The following is a 9,919-nucleotide window of genomic DNA, read 5'->3' on the forward strand; positions in this document are numbered from 1 at the left end:
TTTTACTTGAATGAGAGGATGATGAAGTATCCAAGACTAAATAAATAAGGTCCAGTGCTCATGTTTTTATTGCTGCCTTGGAAATTCCCTCTTTGTTCCCTGTAGCCACTCTCCTATTCTTTCATCAGTTCATGAAAACTGCTCCTGTTACAGTTACTAGAGAAAACTCTTGGCTCTGTCTAGCAGTTTCTCTGTCCTTAATCCTAGCTGTTCTTTGAATAGTGACTTTCTTTTTAACATCTCTCTCTTGACCTACTTTCTAACTTCCATGAGAGACACCTTACCTTACCCTCTGATTTTCTTTGACATCCTGTCTCCTAGCCCCTAAAGATGAAGACCTCAGTGTTCATTCCTTGCCAATTCCTCAGTTCATGAGTCTACTTCAAAAGATGTGGATGGGAGGGGGCAACCAAATGTCTCACCAGACTCTGTTGAAAATGATTTAGATATGCTACAAGCCACCAGGGACACCCTGAACTAGTGTGAGAAGTAGTATTGGCCTTCATTTGATTTCCCTTTCCTTAAATCCTTTTAAAGTTTTAGAGGCATATGAAACAGGACTAATGAAAGAAGTACTTTCCTTTTGAGGAAGGCATTAAGAATCTCTTAAACCAGAAAGGGAAGCTGAGATTCATGTTCTTCTTAGGATGCCTAACCTATTTTTACCAATATAATCAGATAAAGAAAGGTACGGAGGTCAGAAACCAAAGGAAGTTCCAGAAACTAAACAGCTGTACTGGCCCTTTGTTCAAGTATTAAAAGTATCTTTGACTACTTCCTTCTGCCCAATCAGGTCACTCACTCCTCATTCAGGGTAAGCCCTAACCTCAGAGCGTCGCATCTTCCTACCTCCTTGCCTATGACCATTATCCATAGTGATCTGCCAACAAAAGGTATCTTAACTGAAAAAGTGAGACTTTACAATTCACAACGAAATCTAACATCCTACTGCCTCCACCCTTCTACTTCAGATCTCTAGTGGTTCAGAATAAAAACCAGAGACTCCCTGGTATGGTCAAGCAAGCATCCAAATGGTGTTTTTTGATAGAATATCTTTGGAGACCTATTTATTTTCTACATCAGTGCTGCTCAACAGAACATTCTACTCTGATAGAACTGTTCCATGAATGTGTGTTGTCCTTTACGGTCGCCACTAGCTTACCATACTGGTGTTGAACACTTGAAATGTGACTTGGATGACTGAGGAGCTGAATTTTTTATTTAATTCACTTAATTTTACTAATTTTATTTAATATTAAAGTATTTAAGTTTAGCCACATGTGGCCAGTGGCTGCCATATTGAACAGCACAGCTTGAGATCAAGATTTGGCACGGCCAAATCGTTATGTCATCCGCAATGAACTCAGACTGTTACTCCCTCGCCACAGAGAACCTTTAGTTCTCAGTACTTTGATTTGTCCCTGCCATTATGGATCCTTACAAAACGTGGTACCACCTAAAGTAACAGTGTGTCTCACTGCTTAGGTCATCAACTAACAAAAAGACCAGAGGGTTCAGTTCCCTGATTACACTGAAAACTTAGATCTCTATAGCATTACTGATCCTCATCTTTAATGAAAAATAACGAAAAACCTCTCCCAGTGCCCAGGCCTTGTCTCAAATAAACATTTCCTGCCTTGGCCATCAGTATGTGTTTTGTTGCCATACTGGACATTCTACTGCCATGGCAGTCCTATAGGAGCCATACCCCTCACCAGGCACCCATCCACAATCACAATGAACCACAGGAAGGAAAAACAATGTATTCCTTATGCAGAATTGTGCAACCAGTTTCAGAATCATCAAGGATTAATGAACTGCCCAAAATGCCTCAAACAGTTCTATTCAGTGACCAATCTTCTTTATTAAGCTTGCCAGCTGGGATGCCCAATGGCCCCCTGCACACCCAGAGAACCTGCCTGCCTGTGGAGAAAGTTTTCAATATCAGCCTGTTAGAATGAAGGGCGATCAAAAGGCATAAGAAAAGAGACGATTAGATAATCTTGGTGTCCTATTTCCCTATCAACAAGAGCCCATCATTTCATCAACCACTCCACTTCTAGGGTTACAAAAAGTCACCTTGATCTAGCTTAATATATAACTCTGAGGTTACACTGAGGAATATGCTAAACAAGAAACACCTACAAGAAACACTCACATTCAACAAACTTTGATGATAAGGCATGTCTTCTCATGTCTCTGCAGCTAAAAAATCCTCCTTACCTTGACATATTTTGAAAACATGGGAATTCAGCCAATCAATTCAGCCTTTAATCCCCACAGCAGTCCATGGTTTAACCACAATCTCTACAGGCTCATGGATCAAACAGTACAGAGGGAATTCAGTAAAAGACAAACACTTCCTCCCCTATATCCCCAGAGGTAACAACCACAAAAGTTCCTTGTGTTTCCTTCTAGGGCATTTCTACGCATATATCCTTATTTATATCTTCTTCATATAAACAGAAGCATACTATGCACACTGTTCTTTAGTTTGTCTTTCTGATTTAACAATATACTATGAACATCATTTTTTATCGATATAGGTAGACTTACCTCATTATTCATTGCATGGATCTGTCATTGTTTAAACAGTTCTTCACTAATGGATTTTTTTTGGCTATTACAAATAATTCTTAGTGAACATCCTTGTGTATAGAACTTTGTGCATTATGAATTTGTATATTTGTAAGATAACTTTTAGCAGTTAGTCAGAGTATATGCACTTTTTATATTAAAAGATAATATTAATTACTCCTCCCTAAAAGTTATACTAGTTTACACCAACTGTGTATGAGTATGCCAGTTAGTTACCTCACACTCTCACTAATATTGGTTATACTGATCTCTTTTTAATCTTTGCTGAATGTTATCTTAAGTTTCATATTCTAATCATGAATGATGTTGAACATCTTCCCACATGCATTGGCCAGATTTGTGTCTTTTTTCCTGAATATTTTGTCTGAGTCCTTTATCCATTTTTCAATTGAGTTATTCCTCATCTTACTGATTTGTAAGATTTCTTTAGTATACTCACAAAATTAGCCCTTTGTCATAAACATGACAAAATATAGCAAATATTTTGCTCAGTTTATATTTTTGAAATATATGCATTTTTAATACATGAGAAGTTAATTACAATTTCTTTGTAGTCATATTCATCATTCACTTCTGATAAAATTTCTGGACCATAATTTTTTAGATCAAGTTTATTCAGCATGATTTTCACTCTTTATTTAAACCTCTCCCAATAGAATGTATTAACACACCCTCACTTTATCTAAAATGCATCCTCTTGCTTATTCTATGCTTAATTACACCATCCCTCATACTTCAGAACATTTAGAAGAACCTCCTCCAAGGTCAACTTCACTTTTCACTGGCCTGTAATCATCCCATTAACACATGTCAACATCTTCAGGAAAGGCCTTGGGACAAGATCTGAATATCCATCTAAAGTACCATCCTCCAGTGAGTTAGCTAGAGCTGAGCAAGATTGATGGACGACTTCTAAATCTCCAAACCCTGCAACCACACCTTGCTGAGCAATAAATGATGTATTAACAATAATAATATGAAGAGGAGAATGAGGAAGACAGGTAACATTTATTTATCATGACTTTCACCCTCCTTTTTATATGCATTTATCATATTTGATCCTCAAATCGAATATAGTTTAATTATTATCTCTGTGTTAGAGATGAGTAAACTGATTCTTCAGGTTAGGTAACTTGCCTGAAGTCACAGAGTTCATGAGGGTTAAAGCCAGGATATCTATAGTTATGACTGACCCCAGAGCTGAGCTCTTAACCACAACAGTATGCTGATCATTGTGTAGTCTCTACAACATCTCCACCACAAGGCTACCCACACTCTGCTTAACCACCTCAGGCACCAAGATCCATACTTTTCCACTCTGGAAAGACAGCTCTTTAATGGCTGGGAGGTCCTCTGTAGCTAACGAGGTCTTACGCATCCCTATAGCCCCAGTGCTTGGCAGGGTGCAAGGCACCTAGGAGTCGTTCGATAAATGTTTGTCAAGTCTGAGCAAAGTGCATAACTAAAGGAAATGAACTCCAGAGAATTTGAATTTGCCCAACATTGCACAGCTAAGCAGAACTTGGGAATAAAACAAAGGTTCTGGATTCCTGGCTCTCCTCCCCTTCCTGCTATATAGTGCTTAGTCACAAATTTACAAGCATTATTCTTAAGACTGTGAGGCAGGAAGAAATGATCCTTCCTCTAGCTGCTCAAGTTCTGTCCTTTGGGTCTTAGGGGTATTAAGTAAAGACTGAGGAAGAGATTTCTGGGGGGTAGGGTGGTGGTGGTGGGGTGTGTGTGGATGCTTCCTGGGAAACGAATTCCTTCATTTTCAGATCTCTTGGTTACTGGCATTCTGAAAAGCATAGACTGAAGGGAAGTTCCAGGGCCTCAGGGCTAATTTAGGGCATTGAAAGTGAGTCACATTCTGTTTCCACATGTGAAATCTGGAAAATAGCTCAAAAAGACCATTCAAGGAAGATCAAACTATCCAGTGAGCCTGCACTTTTGTGATAAGGTTGAAAGAGTGCAAAGGCATATGATAAACTGGATTCCCCAGTTCTAACTCATTGTGTTGATTTTGGAAGAAAGATTAAATCAGGCAGAAAAATCAAGGACATTTTATGTGGAGCATTTTTTATAAAATAATAATCTAGGCAAGTGTGTGGTACTGTGTAAGCATAAAGTAAATGTCAACTAGATCCTGGAACCTCCACTTATCAGCAAGTTATCAATACTTAAACTCTCTGTGCCTCAGGTTCCTCATCTGTAAAATGAAAGCAATACTACCTTCCTCAAAGAGATGTTAGAATTAAATGGATTAATATATGTAAAATGTCATTATACTGTTCAATATATACATTTACTTGTTAGAGATGTGCTTTTTTCTTTTCCCTTCAACATTGTTTCTAAGATTCTTCCAGGTTGTTATTGCTGCTATATTTCATTTGTGTGTGAGGTTAATATTCTTCTGTGTGAATGTACGAATGTACCACTATTTAATCCATTCTCCTGTCAGTGCACAGAGTTGTCTGGCTCTAACCATTGTCCTGAGGCCCATGAGAAAGAGCTTCACTGGGATGGAACAGCTGGTCCACAGAGTATGTATTTGGCTTCACAAGATAACCCCTCAATGTTTCACAAAGTGATTTTACCATTTACATGCCTATTAGAATATACTGTCCAACATCTGATATTGTTAGATTTCTTAGTTTTTGCCAGTTTCAAGAATGTGCAATGTTATTTCATTGTAGTTCTAATTTGTATTTCCCTATTAATGAGGATGAGCATCTGTTAATGTATTTCTCAGCCATTTATCTTTTCTCCTTTGTGAGATGTCTATTCACGTCTAATGCCTACTTCTTCTAGTCTGTCTTCTGGGAAGCGGTCACACAAAATCCTTGCTGTTACTACCTTAAGAATAATAGACATTAGTCAGTCTGTTAATCCCATCTACCTTTGATGAGGAGGACAAATAGATAACATGATGGTATCAGAGGTCCTCAGGCCCTACAAGGGTATTTTCTCAAGCATCTCCCTTAAGTGGACAATATCTAGGGAGAGAGGTGAAAAATGTTTGTGTTTTGCTTTGCAGATTTAGGCATGTATTGGCACTTATTAATTTGATTATGTGATTTTTTTTTTTTAGAAGCAGCATCAAGCAGTTTATTTGTAATAATATTGGATTGGCCAAAAAGTTCATTCAGGTTTTTCAAAACCCAAATGAACTTCTTGGCCAATCCAAATAGTAAATATTTATTGAGCGCTTATGCATCAGGTACTATCCTAAGCACTTTACATATATTATTTCAATTAATCTTTACAATAACTTGTGATGGTCATGAGATAAGTACTCTATTATTATTTCCCAATTGAGGAAACAGAAGCCCTGAAAAATTAATGACTTACCTAAGGTGGAATCACTACTAAATGGTAGAAATTGAGGGAGTCTGACTCCCCAGCCCATGTCTTTAACCAATTAGATAACCATAGGTGATAGCAAGTTAGTTGGCAGTACAGCAAAAATAGAGGGAGGGCATGGTGGGTGCCCAGAAGCAATTCTGGGAAATGATGGGCTTTTGGGGTTTATGCTGGGTAGGGAAGGAAGTGAAGGTAGGAATGCAACAGAAAGCATTGAAGAAAGATCAAGAACAGAAATTACTAAGAAGTCAGGAAGTTGCTGGGACAGGTGCTTTCAGAGGTGTGAAGAGTCACTAAAGTTTAGGTTTTCAGGGCATCTGGGTAAATGTCAAGCTAGGATTTTGCCACAGGAATGAGTTGTGCTAAAGAGGAATGGAGGCAAAGGGCACTGGAATCCCTTTGTGTGATTGAGAAGCTATGAATCACGGATGCTGAGGTTGTCTGAGATAACGCGGGAGTCTGGCGGCATTTGTGGGCCAGGTCCTGAAGCTCTCTGTGAATCTGGGGGAGTGACCAAGAAGCTGGTGCACGATGTGATTATGCTTCATGCTATAGCATGATACTCGAAAGGGCGCAGAGGGTGGGGAGTTGCATACAGGTGGGAATGGGATCACCTGGACTGGCAGTTAGAAGCTAGAGAACGCCAACACTGCTTCCAAATCTCTCTCAGCATGTTGGAAGGTGGGGAGAAAAAGTAGTTTTTGTTTGTCGATGCTCAAGGGAAGTGATATCCTTGGGGGAATGCCAGGTTTCAGTTAAGGCAAGAAGGTGAAGGTATGGTTCTGTGAGGAAGCTGAGGATACAGATTAGGGTGCTTACAAATAAACTGTGGCTTTTAAAGTGGAAAGAGATTCAGAGTCAGAGACGGAAAAACGTTAGGGGAAAAAGAAGCATAGGACGCTTTGGGTATCAGTTAAGAAAACTAAAAAAAAAATTTTAACAAGAAAAAGAATGAATGGTGAAGATGAGATTTACTGGCCTTGAGATTATGAAAAAATACAGGTGTGAATTTGACAAGAAAATTTACATTAACTTCAAGATGATGGGGGTGGGCTGATTTACATGGTAGCTGTTTTCTGTTGATTTGAGGGAGAAAAGAAGTGCCTCTGGTCTGGTTCTGCTAAAGGTCTGGATCCCTCTATCATCCACCAACTAAATGATCGTGAGTAGGCTGATTCATCTTCCTACGTCTCATTTTCTCCATTTCTACAATAGGGGTAATAAAATCTACTTCTCTGATTTGTTATGAGAATCAAATTAACTTACATATATGAAAGGGCCTTAGAAAATTGCAAAATGCCAGACAAAGGTAAGGTGTTAGTCACATCAAACTTTGTTTATGCTGAATTCTTTATCAGAAATGCAAAGTCTAAGTATAATCTTATTTCTGATAAAAGTAGAAATTACTTTCAATGCTTTGAAGACATGGCTTTCAGGAAAGTATTATGAAAAAAAGCAGAAGTGTCTGCATTATACTCTGTAGGTAAGTAAACAAAATAACTTACCAGGGAAACAGCAGGAATGGGAAAATTGCTATAAGGAGATGGGATTTTTTTTTCTTTTATCATTCTCTCCATTACAAATAATTTACACAGTTTCCACTTCAGAACAACACATCAGGACTTCCCTTAAAGTACTTCAGCAAAGCTCAAACAGTCACAAGTCGGGACTCTGGGCCACTTGCCAGTATTTCTTCCAAGAGAGCTCTAAATAAGGCAGTTTAATAATTGGAAACTGGAAATTTCCCTCCTTTCCCACACACAAGCACTCCTTCCTCCCCTTCTTTTGCCTGTTAACAGACATTTCACTCACTCCAACAGATGGAGGCCAAAATTATGCAGTACTTAGTACCAAGCAACAGCCACTCTAGCCTTAAGTATTTCCTTTTATACTGTTTTTCTTAAGGAGAGGGAAGTGTGTCCATGCTTTTTTTTCACCTTCAGAAAAATCTAAAATTCTTGAGACACTAGTGAAACAGCAAAAAGTTACTCCTATTTACTAAATATAAGCCAGAGAAGGTTTTTGTATTTGTGTCCAGGAAATTTCTATTTAGGATGTGGAAAAGGGGTGTTACTGACGAGATGATACTTTATGAGATTAAGACAAACTCACCAACACACTTTCCTATCCTCACTGCAAAATGGACTAAATACTGCACTGTATCAGACATATGGTTGTAGCAGCTCCACTGTCTGTCTCTCCCCAAAACACCAAGAAATCTGCCTAAAAATGCTTCATGGCTCTTGACATCAGGGTTGAACAACTCAAAAATTTATGGAATGAGATTATTTATGAAATAGAGAATGATTAAAGGAAATGAAGTTTATTTGGAATTCTGAATTTTAAAAATCTGTTAAAATGTTTTCCTTACGACAAAAGTACTATATTTTCAATGTTGAAGATGTAAAATATACAGAAAAACCAAAAAAAAGAAAAACATCAAGACATAATTTACCCATCCAGAGATCACAATGCAAATATATTTGGTATGTATTCTTTCAGGTATCTTTCTTACAAATTCATATGTATATATTTTTTTCTTTTTTTTCACATATGTATATTTAATAAATATGACTCATACTAGACATATCTGAACACATGTACACGTCAAAGTACCATGATTTAAGAGCACAGGTTCCCATTAGACTGCTTGGGTTGGGGTCTCTGCTCTGTCACTGACTAATGGGATGATATTGGGCTGCATGAGATCACCAAAGGAGTGAGTATAGCTAAAGAGAAGAGTAGTATCAAATTGTATATGTTAAATATGTACAGCTTTTTATGTGTGAGTGGGAGGGAGAGAGAGAAGGAGGGACAGAAAAACCTAGGACCAAAGCCCATTAGTGATGAGAGAGGTTTGGAAGAAGTGGAAGCAGCCAAGGAGACTGCAGAAGGAACAACCAATCAAGTAGGAGGAAATCTGAAAGTGTGCTGTGCTGGAAAACAAGAGGAAAAAAATGCTTTATCAAGAGGAAGATAATAATCAACTTTTGCTGAAAAGATGAGCACTGAGAAGAGACAATTAGATTTGGTGACATGGGGGTCATTGGTCAACTTGACAGCATAGTTTGGATGGGATGATGGCAGTGAAAGCTTGATGGGAGACAGTGTGAGAGGAGAGAGGGATTCGGAAGAGTATAGTCAACTTTTGGGGGGGAGTTTGGTTGCAAAGGAGAGCAGAGAAATGGATCAGTAAGCGATGCGGAAAGCACAGACAAAGGCTCGTTTTAGTATGGTATGATGTTCAGAGTTGGCTCTTAATAAATGTTTGCTACTGATAACAGTAATGTGACTTACATTCATATTGTATATTATTTTCAATATTGGTTATTTTTATTGAAGTGTAGTTAATTTACAAGGTGTTGGTTTCAAGTGTGCAGCAGAGTGTTTCAGATATATATATATATATATATATATATCTCAGGGAAAGATAAAAAACTTAGCCCATGTCTTCACAGATGGTAAGTTGTACAGCTGTCTAACTCCAGAGCCTGCTCTGAAGCAGGGTTGCTACTGGCCCATATGGTGCCCTTTTGAAATTAGAAAAGAGCACTCCATTTCACAAATAAAATTTAAAATTAGTTTACTATCACACAACGCAAATTGCTATTCCTCAGGGGAGCTATCCAGAACCCCACCAGGTAGCAGCTCTGTGCACACGAAGTGCCTATATTTTTGCCTGTTCCCACACTGGGACATATACTCCAGACAATTTTAAATACTTTGTTTTGCTCTTCCCACTTCCATGGTAGGGAACTATATCAAGTCCAAGGTTTGGGAATGGGAAGCAAGTTTTTGAAAGTAACAGGTAAGTGAGCGAAGCAATCGCCGGTATCACCAGGGACATCGTCAGGACAGGTGCGCCTCCCCCTATGTCCATAGCAGCACTATTCACAACAGCCAAGACACGGAAACAACCTACATGTTCATTGACAGATGAATGAATAAAGAAGATATG

This window comes from Grampus griseus, assembly GCF_964374135.1.
Source record: "Grampus griseus genome assembly, chromosome: 13".
In the NCBI taxonomy this organism is placed as follows: domain Eukaryota; kingdom Metazoa; phylum Chordata; class Mammalia; order Artiodactyla; family Delphinidae; genus Grampus; species Grampus griseus.